This window comes from Thermobia domestica, chromosome 4 (assembly GCF_964235325.1).
Source record: "Thermobia domestica chromosome 4, izTheDome1.hap1.1, whole genome shotgun sequence".
NCBI classification, from domain to species: Eukaryota; Metazoa; Arthropoda; class Insecta; order Zygentoma; family Lepismatidae; genus Thermobia; species Thermobia domestica.
In genome coordinates, this window is record NC_137457.1 from 134,703,104 (window position 1) to 134,724,015 (window position 20,912).

Consider the following 20,912-nt stretch of genomic DNA (forward strand, 5'->3'; position numbering starts at 1 on the left):
AATTAAAATTGTTGGAGAATTTAAATGATGTAGTTAGCGTAAGTCAACTTAGGTCAATAGAAGTCCAATTAGAGAACGATACAAAAAACAATTTGAAGATGCATTAGAAACGTTACAAGACACATACATAAAGAAAGAAGATATTGAAAAGATTAGAATTGATACTACTAGATTGATTATGCAAAAAGAAACCATGCCTCTACTATATCGATTAAGAGCTAAAAACGTTAAGGAGCCAATCTTTAGAATATTTAATCTCTCTAACGGTTACAAAATTCTCTATAATGGGAAAATAATGCACATGGACTTAAGTTTGGATAAATACTTTTTAGATATATATTTGGGTGATACTTTTATTAAGGAGATACCTTTTGACTTTAAGAAGAACGATATAATTACGATTAAACCAAATAAAAATTCTGCTATGGAAGAAGGACAATTATTGTTTGTTGTAATGTATACACGACTCCAAAAGTGCATTACCACCTGCAATTCTCCTTTTCCTGCAATAGCAGGCAACCCAAAATGCTCGGCGCATCGGTTGGTTGCAAATTCGTAAGGCGTTGGACCAAACCTCAATTTTGTAACAAATATATCAATGTGGCAAACTGCAAATAAGAGAATAAAACAAATTGTTAAGAATGACAACTTTATTATTGTGACGGAGTTGGATGACATCAAAAGTTAGAAAATGATCTTACTTCAGCAGTTCAAACAAGATGAATGGCAAGAAACAGATATCATAGAAAACCATTTCCATCTTTCCATCCGGAAGAAGAATTTCATAAAAAAAGAAAAAATACATAATGTAAAGGTTATAAAATATACAAGACAATCCCAAAATTTTCAAAGCTGACACCCGAAAGGCAAGAACAACTGAAACGAAATGAGTGAAATTGTGCACAGATATTGCAGACGTAAAATGAAGGAATACGGGTTTCGTATTTTAATGAAAAAACGGTTGGGTGGGGCATGGGCTCCTCCAAACATTTGATCACGAAACTCAAAAGTGCTGGTAACAGGATGTCAGATCTGTGTAAAGAACATAAAGAATTGCAGCGAAACTTTACGTATGGACAATACGAAAACACAAACAAATACTTTTTTTATTTTCTACGGAATAACGGTTTTAAAGGGGAAAAGCCCCAACCCAAAATTTTGAAAGTTGACTCCCAAAAGGCAAACAGGAGTGAACCGAAGTAAACGATATTGTGGACAGAAATTGTAGACGTAAAATGACAAAAAAGGGGTTTGAATTTTCCTTGAAAAATACGGTTGGGTGGGGCACGAACCCCTCCAAACTTTGATCACAAAATATCAAAAGTGCTAGTAACAGTATGTCAGATATTTGTAAAGGATATGGAGAATTGCAACATAATTTTGTGTATGGATAATACACAATAATAAACGAACACGAGTTTTTAAGTTCTGCGGAAAAAAAAATTTAGGTGGCAAGATCCGCAAAAACAAGTTAACCAAAGTGAATTAAATTGTGCACAGATATTGTAGAAGTAAAATGACAAAAAACGGCTTTCGTATACTCCTGCAAAAAAGGGTTGGGTGGGGCAAAGACCCCTTCAAACCTTTGATCACGAAATATCGAAAGTGCTAGTAACAGTATGTCAGATTTGTGTAAAGCACATGAAGACTTGCAACGAAACTTTGTGTATGGACAATAGCAAAAAATAAACATATACTGTTTTCTCTTTTCTTAAAAAAACGGTTTTCGGGGCAAAAGACTCTACCAAAAATTTTGAGTGTTGACGCCCGAAAGGCAGAAAGAAATGAACCAAAGTGCATGAAGTTGTGCACAGATATTGTAGAAGTAAAATGACAAAAAACGGCTTTCGTATACTCCTGCAAAAAAGGGTTGGGTGGGGCAAAGACCCCTCCAAACCTTTGATCAAGAAATATCGAAAGTACTAGTAACAGCATGTCAGATGTGTGTGTAAAAGACATGAAGAATTGCAATATTGTGTATGGAAGATACGCAAAAAATAAACATATACTGTTTTTTTTTTATTTTCTGCGGAAAATTTGTTTTAGGGGTAAAATCCCACACCAAAAATTTTGAAAGATGACACCCGAAAGGCAGAATGAATGAACAAAAGTGAATGAAGTTGTGCACAGATTTTGTAGGCGTAAAACGAGGGAATATGGGTTAAGTATATTCGTGGAAAAGGGTTGTTTGGGGCACCGACCCCTCCAAACCTTTGATCACGAAATATCGAAGGTGCTAGTAATAGTATGTCAGATGTGTGTAAAGGACATGAAGAATTGCAAGATAACTTTGTGTACGGACAATACGCCAAAAATAAACGAATACTGTTGCTTTTATTTTCTGCGGAAAAACGGTTTTAGGGGGCTAAAGAGCCCACCCCAAAATTTTTAAATTTGACTCCCGAAAGGTAAGAAGAAGTGAACCAAAATGAATGAAATTTTGCAGATATTGCAGATATAAACTGAGGGAATACGAGTTTCGTATTTTTCTGTAAGAAACGGTTAGCTGGGGCATGGACCCCTTCAAAACTTTGATCATGAAATATCAAAAGTCCTAGTAACAGTATGTCAGATGTAAAGGACATGAAGGATTTGAACGAAAGATTTTGTATGAACAATACACAAAAAATAAACGAATACGCGTTTTCTTATTTTCTGTGGATAAATGGTTTTAGGGGGCAAAAGCTCCCACTCAAAAATTTGAAAGTTGACGCAAGAAAGACAATAAGAAATGGACCGAAATGAATGAAATGTGCACAAGTATTGTAGAGGTAAGATGAGGGAATATGTGTTTCGTATTCTTCCTGAAAGAAAAAAACTGTTGAGTGGACCGAGGCTTTGAGGGGCGAGAAGTATGGACTAAAGCGAATGAAATTGTATATAGATATTGGGTGTGTAAACTATGGCCCTTCGTGTTTCACATGTGTCGTGTCTCCATCCGATTTCTTTAAATTTTTCAGATCAACTACAAGCCCAAACAGTATAGCGTTTTTAATAAAATTTCAGGAGGCACTTTTAACCCTTATAATGTTTTTCGCATAAACAAAAATACGTGTCGATTTATTTCCAGTTTGCTCTTGATCTGCCAAATTTGAAGCAAAACAGATAGGGAAACTTGAGAAACACTAAAGGGCTTATTTCACATAGGGTGTATATGATATCTACACACAATTTCATTTGTTTCGATCCACTCCTTCCTGCGCTATTACGGAAATATCTACTTTTTTCAGATGGGGCCTAGGCCCCACCAGTGTTTTTCCTTTGAAGGTGAAATACGTTTCATTTATTGTTTTGGAATATGCGAAGTTTCGTTGCAATTCGAAATATTCTTTAAGAACGTCTGACATATGCTTATTTGCAATTTTGATATTTAGTAATCAACGGTGTAGAAGGTCCGTGCCTCAACCAACCGCTTTTTTCCAGGATAATACGAAACCCAATTATCTCATCTTACGTCTACAATATACAGGGTGGTTCAGTAATGTTGGACAGCCCTGAATAAATCGAAAACCAGAAGAGATATTAGCAAGAGTTTGGTGGATCCAGATACTTGTGGAAGGGGGACGTCTTTTGAGGTACCACACAATGTTACCAGGTCAACAGTGTTGCCAGCTCAGTACAAAGTTGTATTTTTTTAAATGGAACATATATAAGTTTATGAAATCAAAAGAATTAGTACAGAATGTGAATACCAACAAGCGAAACCGCACCTGTCAGTGTTGCCAAATAAGGAAGTTATAAAGCTTCAAAAATCAAGAAATGAAAGTGTCCGTAGAGCAAAACTAGCAAAAAGGCAAGAAAAATAATACTACGGAATGAAAAGGAGTAACCGAAAGAGTAAACCAAAGAACGCACAGCATCCAGTGAGTAACAGGGTTGCCACAGCAAAGGGGAAAAAAATTGAAAATTTTGCAGTTGCTATAGGAGGAAAAGTGCCCATATGACATAATGCTGGAAACACCATAGAAAGTTCATGTAAGATTCAGGAATCCTAATAGCGTTTGTTCGAAATCAATATCTCTAACCGTTTCCGAGATACACCAAAGGTGTACGGAGTTTGCAACACTGCATAATAATTCCCTCGCCCTCCAAACTACAGGAACGAGTAAAGAAAATGATACGCCCAACAAAATATAAGAACTACATGGGTCTAATCGTCAAATCAATTATGCTAATATCTCTTCTGGTTTCCGATTTATTCAGGGCTGTCCAACATTACTGAACCACCCTGTATATGCACAATGTAATTCAATTCGGTGCAGTTTTTTTCTTGCCTTTTGGGCCTCAAATTTATAATTTTGGGTGTGGCTTTTGCCCCCTCAAAACGTTTTTTCAGCAGAATAAGAAAACATATTCGTTTCTTTTGCGTATTGTCCCTACACAATGTTTTGTTCCAATTCTTCATGTCTTTCAAGTACTTCTTACATACTGTTATTAGCACTTTTGATATTTCACGATCAAAGTTTTGGAGCGGTCTGTGTCCCACCGAAACGGTTTTCTTTTTTTTTTCAAGAAAATCAAGAACCCGTATTCCCCCATTTTATGTCTACAATATCTGTGCACAATTTCATTGACTTCGGTTAACTTCCTGTGGTCTTTCCTGCCTTAATTTGAAAAGAATTTGGGTGGGGACTTTTACCTCCTAAAACCGTTTTTCCGCAGAATATAAAAAAAACCCGTATTCCTTTATTTTTGCATACTGTTCCTTCACAAAGTTTCGTTGCAATTCTTCATGTCCCTTATACACATCTGACATACTGTTACTAGCATTTTCAATATTTCGTGATGAAAGATATGGAGGGTTCCTTGCCCCACGTAACCGTATTTTTAAGGAAAATACGAAGCACGTATTCCCTAATTTTGTCTGCAATATGTGTGTAAAATTTCGTTTACTTCTGTTCAATTTCCTTGCCTTTCGGGCGTCAACTTTCAAAATTTTGCGTGGGGGCTTTCGCCCCTTAAAACTGTTTTTCCGCAGAAAATAGGAGACACGTATTCGTTTATTTCATGTGTAATATCTACCTGCCAAATTTTATCAAAATCGAAGTCTTACACATCGGAAGTGTTACTTGTTAGTAACTAATATTACTTTAAAATTTTGGAGGCGCGGTGGCTCAGTGGTAGAGCGTTCACCTCCGGTGTTTGGTGTTCCATGTTCAATCCCAGCTCGCGCTGTGTGGAGTTTGTGGTGGACAAACACCATGCTCGTGTGTTTTGTCGGGGTTCCCCCGTTTCCTCCCTCATTTTTCATTCCACCATTTCACTCATCTCTCATCATCACTGTCTCCTTTAACCTAACCGGCATAAACGTGGCGTGTAAAACTTAAAGATTTCATTTGATTTTTTTCTTTAAAATTTTATGAACAAATAGTGGGAATTAAAGATTATACAAGCGAAAAATTGTGATCTATTGCAAGTTTCGGCTCCTTTCAACATTGAAGGAAATGACGGCACAGTTATTTAGATTCAAGGTAGACATAAAATTTGAAACTGAGATTTTACTATATTTCTGTCATCATTTTAATGCACACTGTAAAGTTCCTAAATTCTAATTAAGTCAGGATTTTGTATCCAAATTAAGTTGCAACATAATAATTGTTAGAAAACCCGATTGGCAATGCAAATTTAAGATTAGTCGATGCTTTAGATAGCATGGGAAAAAGGTGAAGAGTGTAACCTAAGTGTGTGGCCAAGTAGGTTGCGAGGCGATGAAATAAGTTGCATGTCTTCTACTTGCCAGAGTCCAACTCAACCGTTTCATTTTGTTTTAAAACAGAACACTTTTATCATGAGTTACATTAGCATACAGTACATGAGTGACAATTTATATTATGATAGAATATACTATGAGTTTTAATAGAAAAAGTGCAGACACTCGATAATTATTACGTAGTAAGATTTCAATAGATTCAGTGCTTGATCGTGCCGTGAGTGAAGTTATGAAATAATTATCGCCTTTCCCTTGACCCTCTGGTATACACGGGATAAAATGGGTTTCGATCCTACTTTATTTACATTGGATAAAGTTGGAAACTATGCTTTAGTCCCTACCTTGATCATATCCTGGTTTGGAGGGTAGGTTTCCGAGGCGAGACGAGACGTCTCTTGAAATGCCCCGTCTCGTCTCATGTCTCAAAAATGGAAACACAATTTATGAAATTGTTTAAAATTTTATTAACTCGGAATAAATTATTGCCTTCGAAAGTATACCAGCGTTGATTATTTCAAATAAGACCGTTTATTATTTCAAATCCGTTCTGTATCTTTCTAAAGTAATAAATACTGGAATTGGTTTCAAGGCTGTTTCTGACTGAATACTTTCTTTAAAATAATATTAAAAATTATAAAAAGATTTTCGAGACATTCGAGTCGAGAAATACGTTTGTCTCGACACGTCTCGAATTTTACAAAGTGTGTCTCGACTCGAATTCCAGTCGAGATTCGACACATGTCGACTCGTGAGCATCCCTAAAAATTCATATTTTAAATAGTGATGGGCACAAAAACCGGTTTTTCGGTTTTTAGAAAAACGGGTTTTGGTTTTCTCCAAAACCGGTTCGGTTTTTTGTCTGGTCCGGTTTCGGTTTTCTTCAAAACCGATTCCGTTTTTTTTTCAAAATTTGTTCTATTTCTGACCAGAATGGTGTTTCGTTGTTCTCCGGGAACCGAATCCATTTCCACAGAAGTAGTTTTATGTGTTTTCGAGAAGTTTTCACCGAAACCAGTTTCGGTGAAAACCGAACCGGTTTTGGAGAAAACCGAAATGTCGGTTTTTCGGGTGTCGGTTTTTATAAAAACCGGTTTTGCCCATCCCTAATTTTAAATGCGCAATACTACCTCGCGAAAAATGACACTGAAGTTAATTTACCAAAGTCTACTTTCTTCTTGTTAGATTAGTGATCGTTGTTTAGGATAGATTATGCAAAGTCAGATATGGTTATGTATGTTTACACTTCGACCCTAGTTTGACCCCAGCTCTCGCCGTGTGGACTTTGTGGTGGACAAACACCGTGCTCGTGGGTTTTTTCGGGGCTCTCTCGTATCCTGCCACTTTCTTCATTCCACCATTTCATTCATTTTTCATAATCACCGTCTCCTTTAGCCTAACCGGCTTAAGCGTGGGACTTAAAACTCAAAGATTTCACTTTTCATTCTTTCAAAATGTATTCCTATCTATTCCCATTTATTATTAATAATTTATTTCTTGCATTTAATAATAACTATCTGAAAACCCCATTATTCGCATGGTAGCTGTATTTGGAAGTCAACGCCTGTAGTAGTATCATCGTGGACTTCAGCGAGTGCGAAAACTATTCATTTAACATGTATATCGGTCATTTTGGATTACTTTTACATGTTAGGTTATACCCTCCGGTACCCCGACCCGTAACCAAATGGGGTGAAGTCGGAAGTTAATGCAATCGGAGTATCACCATTGATCTCAGAGACCGCCAAAACTATGAATTCGACACTAATATCGGTCATTTTCTATCACTTTAACATGTCCCTGTAAACGTCTCCTGAAACCCCCTGGGTCGATTTTTTTTAAAAAAAGAACGCTTCATCTTGATCTAGGACCTGGACCAAGGTACCCGAGATCAAAATTTGGTAACTCTCGGTCCTCTCGTCTGGTCTCCAGGCAGCACACAGATACATATAGGGATGCGCACGGGACGAGTCGAGACAGGATTTTCCTGACAAAATTCGAGTCGAGACACGGCTCTTCCAATATTGAAATATACATTTTTCGAGTCGAGACATCACTTTTACATCACATTTTCGAGACCAGACAGCCACAAATCTTGTCTCGTGCGCATCCCTAGATACATACATATAGACAGACACATAAGCACACTTTTTATTTTATTTAAATTTAAAAAAATGAAATCTTTGAGTTTACGTCAAACGGTTATGCCGGTTAGGCTAAAGAAGATGTTGATGATGAGTAATGAATGAAATTGTTGGAATGGAGAAAGTGTGAGGAAACGGGAGGATCTGAAGAGAACCCACGCACACAGTGTTTGTCCACCACAAAGTTCACTTGGCGGGGGCTGGGATTGAACCCGGGACCCCAAGTACCAGAGGTGAACGCTCTACCACTGAGCCACCGCGACCCTTTATTTATATTAGATTAGGTGTATTTCAAACTGTGTTTCTTCCAGAAATGTTTTTAGGGGGCACTGCCCTGAGAGTACCCCCGGAAGAGACCAAAATAATACGTGTATAATATAATAATAAATAGAATAATATCAACAGTGTCCCCCGGAATACGAAATGTGCCCCCCGGGAACATAGTTTCTGAAAGAAACACTGATTTCAAACACAACAGATAGAACCAACGGCGCCGACTTTCCAAAATGTATGTGGGTGCATATCAATGGCGGGGCGTGTTATATGTTTTCAGGGGAGTCTCGATACTTTTTTTGATTGATTTCTTTTCAGTTAAAATCTTTTATGAATACTGTCATAAAGGGCTGTGCTGTGATAAAGTAAAATATACCGGTAATATAAGAATAAGTTGGGGCTGTCCTAGCTCAGTCGGTAACACGGCTGACTTAAACGTAAAGAAACAGGTTTAAACCCGTGTTCAAGTTTAATTACTGTAATGCATATTCCCAACATACACAATCGTGATATTTAGTGTATATTTTCAACAACTTACATGATAAACGATGAGTGCAAGAAGCAGTGATATTATCAAGACGTTACTAAAAGAAAATACTACATTCATACAAATTAAAATGAAAAAGTCATCATAAAAGAAAATAATTTTAATCTTATTGCAGAAAGAACTTGCAAGGATTTTGTTGCGGACATAAAATATAGGACTAACTTAGTGTGTTCCTTGGTTGCCTTTGCACAAACAAACTTGAAACAAACAATTATGCTTTAGAGGTTAGAAATTTTCATTTCCATCTCGATGTTTTAATTGTTTATTTTTTGATAGTGGCAAGTGAGAAATATTTATTTCATTATGTTTGTATGAACCTAGACATCTTGACTGCAGCGCCCTGACAAGATTATTTGTGTGAGTGGTGGAGCCAGGGAGGACCCACGTAGTCGGCGCGCATGGACAAGACAACTCCTAGCATTTCTTACACAGTACATGGTTGTTTGGCGTAGAACGTTGCTACTATACTAGCGAGTTCCAGCTAGTTAAGCCTTTTATTAACAGCCGGAGGCAACATTCTGTTGTATCGTTGTAGTGAGTCGTGTGTTAAAATAGTCCTAGTACCAGCGTTTTCATTCTTCTATTGACCTTGAAGAACAAAACAAATGCCTTTCGAGGAATACAAGTTCCCTTTAATTCATGAAGTTGATATAGAAATCACCTTCCAAACTATGCTGTGCATAAATGCTGGAAGTCTTTCTAAGACGAGCGAGCCATTTTTCAAACGGCTCGACTCGAAACTCGACGTCAAAAACAGTGACTCGTCTCGGAACTCGATTCGAGAAAATTACCTTTGATTCGACTCGAAACCCGAGGGGCGCGGTGGCTCAGTGATAGAGCGTTTACCTCCGGTGCTTGGTGTCCCTGGTTCGAACCCAGCTCTCGCCGTGTGGACTTTGTGGTGGACAAACACCGTGCTCGTGGGTTTTCTCGGGACTCCCTCGTATCCTCTTACTTTCTTCATTCCACCATTTCATTCAATTTTCATAATCACCGTCTCCTTTAGCCTAACCGGCCTTAGCGTGGGACGTAAAACTCAAAGATTTCATTTTTTCTTTCTTTCAAAATGTATCCCTATCTATTCCCATTTATTATTAATAATTTATTTCTTGCATTTATTAATAACTATCTGAAAAACCCATTATTCGCATGGTGGCTGTATTTGGAAGTCAACGCCTGTAGTAGTATCACCGCTGACTTCAGCGAGTGCGAAAACTATGAATTTAACATGTATATCGGTCATTTTTAATTATTTTTACATGTTAGGGTATATACCCTCCGGTACCCCGACCCGCAAGCAAATGGGTTGAAGTCGGAAGTTAATACAATCGGAGTTTCACCATTGATCTCAGAGACCGCCAAAACTATGAATTCGACACTAATATCGGTCATTTTCTATCACTTTAACATGTCCCTGTAAACGTCTCCTGAAACCCCCTGGGTCGATTTTTTTAAAAAAAGAACGCTTCATCTTGATCTAGGACCCTGACCAAGGTACCCGAGATCAAAATTTGGTAACTCTCGGTCCTCTCGTCTGGTCTCCAGGCAGCACACAGATACATATAGAGATGCGCACTAGACGAGTCGAAACAGGATTTTCCTGACAAAATTCGAGTCGAGACACGGCTCTTCCAATAGTGAAATATACATTTTTCGAGTCGAGACATCACTTTTACATCACATTTTCGAGACCAGACAGCCACAAATCTTGTCTCGTGCGCATCCCTAGATACATACATATAGACAGACACATAAGCACACTTTTTATTTTATTTAAATTAGAAAAAATGAAATCTTTGAGTTTACGTCCCACGGTTATGCAGGTTAGGCTAAAGAAGATGATGATGACTAATGAATGAAATTGTTGGAATGGAGAAAGTGTGAGGAAACGGGAGTACAAAGAGAAAACCCACGCAGACGGTGTTTGTCCACCACAAAGTTCACTTGGCGGGGGCTGGGATTGAACCCGGGACCCCAAGTACCAGAGGTGAATCCTCTACCACTGAGCCACCGCGACCATTTATTTATATTAGGTTAGGTATATTTCAAACTGTGTTTCTTCCAGAAATGTTTTTATGGGGCACTGCCCGCCCGGAACTCTGAGAGTACCCCCGGAAGAGACCAAAATAATACGTGTATAATATAATAATAAATAGAATAATATCAACAGTGTCCCCCGGAATACGAAATGTGCCCCCCGGGAACATAGTTTCTGAAAGAAACACTGATTTCAAAAACAACAGATTTGATTGCAAGGATTTTGTTGTGGACATAAAATGTAGGACTAACGTAGTGTGTTCCTTGGTTGCCTTTACACAAGCAAACTTGAAACAAACAATTATGCTTTAGAGGTTAGAAATTTTCATTTCCATCTCGATGTTTTAATTGTTTATTTTTTGATAGTGGCAAGTGAGAAATATTTATTTCATTATGTTTGTATGAACCTAAAAATCTTGCCTGCAGCGCCCTGACAAGATTATTTGTGTGAGTGGTGGAGCCAGGGAGGACCCACGTAGTCGGCGCGCATGGACAAAACAACTCCTAGCATTTCGTACACAGTACATGGTTGTTTGGCGTAGAACGTTGCTACTATACTAGCGAGTTCCAGCTACTTAAGTCTTTTATTAACAGCCGGAGGCAGCATTCTGTTATATCGTTGTAGTGAGTCGTGTGTTAAAATACTCCTAGTACCAGCGTTTTCATTCTTCTATTGACCTTGAAGAACAAAACAAATGCCTTTCGAGGAATACAAGTTCCCTTTAATTCATGAAGTTGATATAGAAATCACCTTCCAACCTATGCTGTGCATAAATGCTGGAAGTCTTTCTAAGACGAGCGAGCCATTTATCAAACGGCTCGACTCGAAACTCGACGTCAAAAACAGTGACTCGTCTCGGAACTCGATTCGAGAAAATTACCTTTGATTCGACTCGAAACCCGAGGGGCGCGGTGGCTCAAAGGTAGAGCGTTCACCTCAGGTGCTTGGTGTCCCTGGTTCGATGCCAGCTCGCGCCGTGTGGACTTTGTGGTGGACAAACACCGTGCACGTGGGTTTTCTCGGGATTCTCCCGTTTCCTCCCACTTTCTTCATTCCACCATTTCACCAATTTCTCATTGTCACCGTCTCCTTTAGCCTAACCGGCATAATCGTGGGACGTTAAAGTTAAAGATTTCCTTTTTTTCGACTCGAAACCCGACTTGAATTTGAGTCGAGTTTTAGCTCGACTCGTGCCCATCCCAACGCATTAGGAAAAATGGGAACTTATTATTATTCTGCTAAACTAATTATATAATAATAACAATGTTGTTATGTAAAATTAAAAATACAGAATATAGAGAAGCGTAGGATATGCTAACTGATCTGAAAGAACTCCAATATTACATAGCATCAACAAACTATTTTCTAGTAGTACAGTAGGCCTGCTCATCAGAACACCGTTTATTCATATTAACCCCTTACTATATATCGTTAATTATGGTACCCTTGTTTTCAGGGTGGGAATTACCGGGGGAATGAGGGGGATTTTCCCCCTCAATCACATTTTGTTCTAATATCATTCTAATTTCCCCACTATTTTCACCGTTGCTTAGTTTAACTATAATATTATGACTACAGTTGTTACTTGCAACGGTATCCTCATACCCTTCAGTTCGTTGTCGTTCGTGAATATTGAATGTACTAATCATAGGAGTCTAAACTCGCGATCCCGACGCTCGTGAGCTCGGCACTCACGCTCAACCGCGTTCGGGCTCGATAATTGAGCGTGAGTCCGAGTGAGCCCGAGCTCCAATGAAATAAGAGCGAGCCCGAGTGAGCGCGAGCCCACTTGAGATTAGTGAGCGCGAGCCCCATGAGCGCGAACCCAATCGAGAGAAGTGAGTGCGAACCCGAGTGAGCGTGAGAGCGAATGAGCGCGAGCCCAGTTCAGAGAAGTGATCGCGAGCCCGAGTGATCGTAAGCCCAGTTGGGAGAAGCGATCGCGAGCTCAAGTGAGCGCGAGCCCAGTTGAGAGAAGTGATCGCGAGTCCCAGTGAGCGCGTGTGCGAATGAGCGCGAGCCCAGTTCAGAGAAGTGATTGCGAGCTCGAGTGAGCGCGAGCCTAGTTGGGAGAAGTGATCCCGAGCTCAAGTGAGCGCGAGGCCAGTTGAGGGAAATAATCGCGAGCCCGAGTGAGTGCAAGCTCAGTTGAGAGAAGTGAACGTGAGCCCGAGCGAGCGCGAGTTAAATTGAGTGCGAGCCCGCGCTCACTTCACACTCACGTGGACTCATTTGCTTTAGAGTCAAACAAAATAGGAAACTTATTCCATGTGCAGAATTGTAAAGGAAGAATGAAACAACTTTACAAAAAGAAAAAGCACATTATTGAGGTCCGAGCTGTCATTATATTGTCCAGAGGACTTCAAACACCTTTCGATAGAGAACCGACTTTTTCATGGTTTTTATGAGAGGATGGTATTTGTTTGAGGCAGGTATTTGTTTTTGTTGTTTTAGTAACAACTTCTATGACCCAAGTTTTTTTTTGTGAGATCATAGAGTAAGGAAACTACTTGACCTTGAGAATTAGGAAATTTATTTACTAGCAACTAATGAAGCTGTGCGTTCATAGAAAAGTCGAGGGAAATAATTATGTATTATTTAATTGTAGCTTCTTTAAATCCCAATAAACAAGAGTAGCTCTTAAGCATGTTGATAGCTTGCACCATAATGGTTATTCAGCCCATTAATTTACATAAGGAAAAATTGTTTTAATTTTTTAAAAGAGTTTTAGCCTGCTAATGTTACTGACTACGTCTTGAGATCTTTAAATGTATTCTAAGCGAAATGTAACTACTGTATTATGTAATTTTAATATATACCAGTATAAATAAAAACTAAAACAACATTACATTGAATATTTTTAAAGCAAGGAACTCTTAAAATATGACAGAAGAAGAAATTAGTAAAATTGAATGATTAATATTTCGTCTATTTAAAAGAAAAATACTTCCTCATATAAGTCAATGGGCTATTAAAAAAGAAAGATAGCAATTTAACATCCAAAAAATTAAGGCACACACACACACACACACACCTCCTTTAATTAAAGTCTTTTTTCGAAAGCTACCCTGAGAGAATAGCGTGTCGTTTGTTACAACCAGAGTTAAAAGTGAGGGAAAACACGGGGGACATCATCGCCCGCTTCCAAAAATATCTATGGCTTCCCTCCACTTTCTAAAAAATATAGTGGGCAAAGATAGGCACAAGGGACGGCATGACGTCATGCGTTCCCCAACCTTTTCAGATCCATTTTTACCCCTGGTTATAACTTGATTTTGATGTTGTTTGACACAATATTTTCATTGCGGATTTATCAAATCTTATTACCGTGAAGATTAGTACATACCTGACGAAAGAGCTAAGGGTTGCCAGCAGCACATATGCTGCTAAGATGGCACTGGATAGTAGATTACACTCTAGCGCGGGACCCGACTGGGAGCAATCGGTTCAATCCGCTGAAGTTCGGCCCTGATTGTTGTATACGACAATTAATATAGTAGGAAAGTTTTCCTCTTTTAGTTTGAAGCAACAAAAAGTCTTTTAATTTTTATCCGTGTTACTTCTCTTACAAGCCCCCTCCGATTAAAAGTACATTTTAAAAATTAGAAAATATTTTTTCTACATTTCCTTCTCTATATATATAAAAGTTATTGCTCTGGAGATATATACTACCAAAACTTCTCAAAAATCGCTAATTTTTAATGCTTTTATTAGCACGTCCCTGTAGGATAGGCCGGAACTCCTGCAAGTATTACTGGAGCCTATGAGACCATTTACATTGCAATACCCTCTGAAGTACTATTATTTTGTTGTGTTACATTCAAACCGATATAAAGGGATCAGAGAAAGCTCCCTTTTCCTTTTGGTTTGCTTTTAGCTTCCACAGAGGTAGCTGTTTTATTATAAAATGGTTTTAACCAACACTTATAGTCACTTATATCAGATCCTGTTACTACCTTTACCAAACGTTTAGCAGACTTTCGGGAAACGTTTAGCTCTTCTTATTATAAGTTCTGTGATTTCACAAATGTTGAATACCTGTAATGTATCCTTAAATTTCTACTTCTAATTTTACTTCTAAAGCTGTCTTCTCACAAAAATATAAATAAATACAAATCAAAATCTAAGAATCTGTGTGTTAGTTAAAAACAAGAGATATCTATGCGTAATGTGGGTGTCGGACATAAGCTCACGACAGTCTTATATTATAGGAACGGACAAAAGCTCACCGATAGCAAACATAAGCTCCCTTGAGGGACTTGTAATAAAATTCACCGAATATTGAAATTTAGGTGTTAGTTACTTCCTAAGCAGAAAATGGATCTACTATCTTATATGACTTATCTATCAGGTATAAAAAAAATAATAAGGACGTTGCGGAGTTGCGTTGTATTAAACTTGGACAGACCTTGAGGAACTTGTAATAAAATGCCCTTGCTATTAAAACCTAGCTTTTGACTACAATTACAAATAGACCAAATAACTCGGTAGAAAGTAGAGCTACTAATGTCGTATAGCAGTTATCAGATATCAGAATAAAATAACGATGTTGCAAGTTTAATGTGTGAAGCATAGGCGACAGTAAGTCTAATTTTGGCCCTGGAAATTTTCGAACCAAATTTTTCTTATAAGCCTGACAGTTCATCAACTGCATTAAAATAATTTCATGATTCGGCATGAACACTTACATAATAGAATTTGCTGGCTAACAGGACGGTTTTTCTTAAACGAAATCATCATACTCAGATATACTTATTTAGGCCTTGCTTCTTAGTGCTGCAATCGTGCTTGCAGACAAACACTCAAAGAAAACTTTTTCTTATTTACTAACACTAAGCTTTTTTTGGTTCATATGTTCTTTTGATCTTAGTAAATAAGAAAGAGATTCATTTGATGAGTATTGGTCTGCAAGTGTGATGACAGCCTTAAGACTTGAACTCTGCAACACACTAAATATTTTATTCTTATGTCTGATAACTCCTATATGACGTTAGTCATACAGCCTATTTTCTATTGAGGAACTAGGCCTACTAGTAGTCAAAACCCAGATTTAAATATCAGGAACATTTTATTTCAAGTTCCTTAAAGTCCACCTACGTTTAATACATTAAACCATGCAACATCCTTATTATTTTATTTTTGTATCTGACAACTCATATATAGCATTAATAGCTCTATTTTCTACTGAATTAGGACTACTGCTAGTCAAAGTCTAGATTTTAATACCTCTTGAATACCTATCATACGTTTTTCTAAAGCAAAATGAAATATATCTCAGATACTTTCAGCCATAGTGAATAAAAAGGAGATACCCTTTCCTCAAAATCGTTTTCCGATATTTCGGTGCTGCAAAATTTCTTGAAGCAGCTGTTTTAACGAAGTTTAGTATTAACGTGTCAGGTATTTCTATGAGATAAGAAAAAAACCTTATTTTGTAACTAAATGATAGCTCTATCCACGTAGATTCTGCAAACAGAAACAATGATTAATCGATATAAAAGTGACTCACATTATTTTAACAAAAATCGATTTAGATAATAGTTTGGGCTGCCGCAAAAGTAGGAAAAGTAGAAAACTCCGATTAAATGTAACAACTCCATCAGGGGTTGAAATTGGAGGGGGCATATGCCATTAATCAGCCCATTAAGGTGTGCAAGCTCGCGAGCATTGATCTTGCGCTCAACTGGGCTCGGGCTCAATAATTGAGCCCGAGCCTCAATGAAACAAATCAGTGCGAGCCCGTCTCAGAGAAGTGAGCTCGAGCCCCAATGAAATACGTGAGCGCGAGCCCAATTGAGAGAAATGAGCCAGGGCGCGAGCGCAGTCGAGAGAAGAGAGCGTGAGCCCAAGTGAACGAGAGCCCAGTTGAGACAAGTGAGCGTGAGTCCGAGTGAGTGCGAGCTAAGTTGAGAGAACTAAGCGCGAGCGCGAGTGAGCGCAAGCCCGGGTGAGTGCAAGCCTAGTGGAGAGAAGTGAAAGCGAGCCCGAGTGAGTGCGAGCCCAGATAAGATTAGTGAGTGCGAGCGCGAGTGATCGCGAGCCCAGTTGGGAGAAGTGATAGCAAGCGCTAGTGATCGCGAGTCCAGTTGAGACTAGCGAGCGCGAGCCCGAGCGAGCACGAGCCCAGTTGAGACAGGTGAGCGCGACCCCGAGCGAGCACAGTGGAAAATGGCCACCTCTGGTACTAATTGCGCATAACAAAGTAGAATATGGATCTATAAATGCTCTTAGTGGTTGGCCAAGAAGTAAACAAATAGCTTCTTCCATCATACTTGGCCATGTCATATCCATCCTCTACATTTGTATCGATTACCATCTTGTTTTAATTTTTGTTATAGTACATTTTAGTTTGCAAGTTTGCATAATATTTGTAATATCCAATAAATAGAACAAGTGGATTTAATAGAACATAAGTGGACTATTATTGCGGAACATAAGTGGACTACAGTTTATGGAAATGAACCTTTGACACTATACTCAAAATCTGAGTCGGCCTATATATTCTCTCGTGGCTATATGTTAATGTATATGCTTACGATACGTCCGTAGTGAGCAGACACGTTAGTGAAAGTAAGAAATAGCATAAGATTTGTTTTAGCATTTGCTAATACGACTGATTCTCCGTGTCATTCATTGTCTGTCCCCCTCATCCCCCGGTAATTTCCACCGTGAAAACAAGGGTACCATAATTAACGATATATAGTAAGGGGTTAATATGAATAAACGGTGTTCTGATGAGCAGGCCTACTGTACTACTGTAGTTTGTTGATGGTATGTAATATTGGAGTTCTTTCAGATCAGTTTGCATATCCTACGCTTCTCTATATTCTGTATTTTTAATTTTACATAACAACATTGTTATTATTTTTTTATTAATTTAGCAGAATAATAATAAGCTACCATTTTTCTAATGCTTTGGGATGGGCACGAGTCGAGTTTCGAGTCGAATCAAAGGTAATTTTCTCGAATCGAGTTCCGAGACGAGTCACTGTTTTTGACGTCAAGTTTCGAGTCGAGCAGTTTCATAAATGGCTTGCTAGTTCCGCTCGTTTTAGAAAGACTTCCAGCATTTATGCACAGCACAGGTTGGAAGGTCATTTCTATATCAACTTCATGAAATTAAAGGGAACTTGTATTCCTCGAAAGGCATTTGTTTTGTTCTTCAAGGTCAATAGAAGAATGAAAACGCTGGTACTAGGACTATTTTAACACACGACTCACTACAACGATATAACAGAATGCTGCCTCCTGCTGTTAATAAAACGCTTAACTGGCTGGAACTCGCTAGTATAGTAGCAACGTTATACGCCAAACAACCATGAACTGTGTAAGAAATGCTAGGAGTTGTTTTGTCCATGCGCGCCGACTACGTGGGTGCTCCCTGGATCCACCACTCACACAAATAATCTTGTCAGGGCGCTGCAGTCAAGATGTCTAGGTTCATAGAAACATAATGAAATAAATATTTCTCACTTGCCACTATCAAAAAATAAACAATTAAAACATCGAGGTGGAAGTGAAAATCTGTTACCTCTAAAGCATAATTGTTTGTTTCAAGTTTGTTTGTGCAAAGGCAACCAAGGAACACACTAAGTTAGTCACTATACTTTATGTTCACAACAAACTCACTGCAAGTTCTTTCTGCAATAACATTAAAATTATTTTCTTTTATGATGATTTTTTTATTTTAATTTGTATGAATGTAGTATTTTCTCTTCGTAACGTGCTGATAATATCACTGCTTCTTGCACTCATTGTTTATCAAGTAAGTTGTTGAAAATATACAGTAAATATCACGATTGTATATGTTGGGAATATGCATTACAGTAATTAAACTTGAACACGGGTTTAAACCTGTTTCTTTACGTTTAAGTCAGCCGTGTTACCGACTGAGCTAGGACAACACCAACTTATTCTTATATTACCGGTATATTTTACTTTATCACAGCACCGGCCTTTATGACAGTGTTCATAAAAGATTTTAACTGAAAAGAAATCAATCAAAAAAAATATCGAGACTCCCCTGAAAACATAACACGCCCCGCCATTGATATGCACCCACATACATTTTGGAAAGTCGGCGCCGTTGGTTCTATCTGTTGTGTTTGAAATCAGTGTTTCTTTCAGAAACTATGTTCCCGGGGGGGGCACATTTCGTATTCCGGGGGACACTGTTGATATTATTCTATTTATTATACATGTATTATTTTGGTCTCTTCCGGGGGTACTCTCAGAGCTCCGAGCGGGCAGTGCCCCCTAAAAACATTTCTGGAAGAAACACAGTTTAAAATACACCTAATCTAATACAAATAAATGGTCGTGGTGGCTCAGTGGTAGAGCGTTCACCTCTGGTACTTGGGGTCCCGGGTTCGATCCCAGCCCCCGCCAAGTGAACTTTGTGGTGGACAAACACTGTGTGCGTGGGTTCTCTTGAGATCCTCCCGTTTCCTCACACTTTCTCCATTCCAACAATTTCATTCATTACTCATCATCACCATCTTCTTTAGCCTAACCGGCATAACCGTTTGACGTAAACTCAAAGATTTCATTTTTTTAAATTTAAATAAAATAAAAAGAGTGCTTATGTGTCTGTCTATATGTGTGTATCTAGGGATGCGCACGAGACAATATTTGTGGCTGTCTGGACTTGAAAATGTGCTGTAACAGTGATGTCTCGACTCGAAAAATGTATATTTCACTATTGGAAGAGCCGTGTCTCGACTCGAATTTTGTCAGGAAAATCCTGTCTCGACTCGTCTAGTGTGCATCCCTATATGTATCTGTGTGCTGCCTGGAGACCAGACGAGAGGACCGAGAGTTACCAAATTTTGATGTCGGGTACCTTGGTCCAGGTCCCAGATCAACATAAAGCGTTCTTTTTCTTTTAAAAAAAATCGACCCAGGGGGTTTCAGGAGACGTTTACAGGGACATGTAAAAGTAATAGAAAATTACCGATATTAGTGTCGAATTCATAGTTTTGGCGGTCTCTGAGATCAATGGTGATACTCCGACTGCATTAACTTCCGACTTCAACCCATTTGCTTGGGGGTCGGGGTACCGGAGGTTATAACCTAACATGTAAAACTAATCCAAAATGACCGATATACATGTTAAATCCATAGTTTTCGCACTCGCTGAAGTCAACGGTGATACTACTACAGGCGTTGACTTCCAAATACAGCTACCATGCGAATAATGGGCTTTTCAGATAGTTATTAATAAATGCAAGAAATAAATTATTAATAATAAATGGGAATAGATAGGAATACATTTTGAAAGAAAGAAAAAATGAAATCTTTGAGTTTTACGTCCCACGCTTAAGCCGGTTAGGCTAAAGGAGACGGTGATTATGAAAAATGAATGAAATGGTGGAATGAAGAAAGCGGGAGGATACGAGAGAGCCCCGAAAAAACCCACGAGCACGGTGTTTGTCCACCACAAAGTCCACACGGCGAGAGCTGAGTTCGAACCAGGGACACCAAGCACCGGAGGTAAATGCCCTATCACTGAGCCACCGTGCCCCATTGAAGGAAAGAAACGAAAGTGTAAACATACATAACCATATCTGACTTTGCATAATCTATCCTAAACAACGATCACTAATCTAAGAAGAAGAAAGTAGACTTTGGTAAATTAACTTCGGTGTCATTTTTCGCGAGGTAGTATTGCACATTTAAAATATAAATATTTCGGGATGCTCACGAGTCGACCTGTGTCGAATCTCGACTGGAATTCGAGTCAAGACACACTTTGTAAAATTCGAGACGTGTCGAGACAAACGTATTTCTCGACTCGAATGTCTCGAAAATCTTTTTATAATTTTTAATATTATTTTAAAGAAAGTATTCACTCAGAAACAGCCTTGAAACCAATTCCAGTATTTATTACTTTAGAAAGATACAGAACGGATTTGAAATAATAAACGGTCTCATTTGAAATAATAAACGCTGGTATACTTTCGAAGGCAATAATTTATTCCGAGTTAATAAAATTTTAAACAATTTCAAAAACTGTGTTTCCATTTTTGAGACGTGAGACGAGACAGGGCATTTCAAGAGACGTCTCGTCTCGTCTCGGAAACCTACCCTCCGAACCAGGATATGATCAAGGTAGGGACTAAAGAATAGTTTCCAACTTTATCCAATGTAAATAAAGTAGGATCGAAACCCATTTTATCCCGTGTATACCAGAGGGTCAAGGGA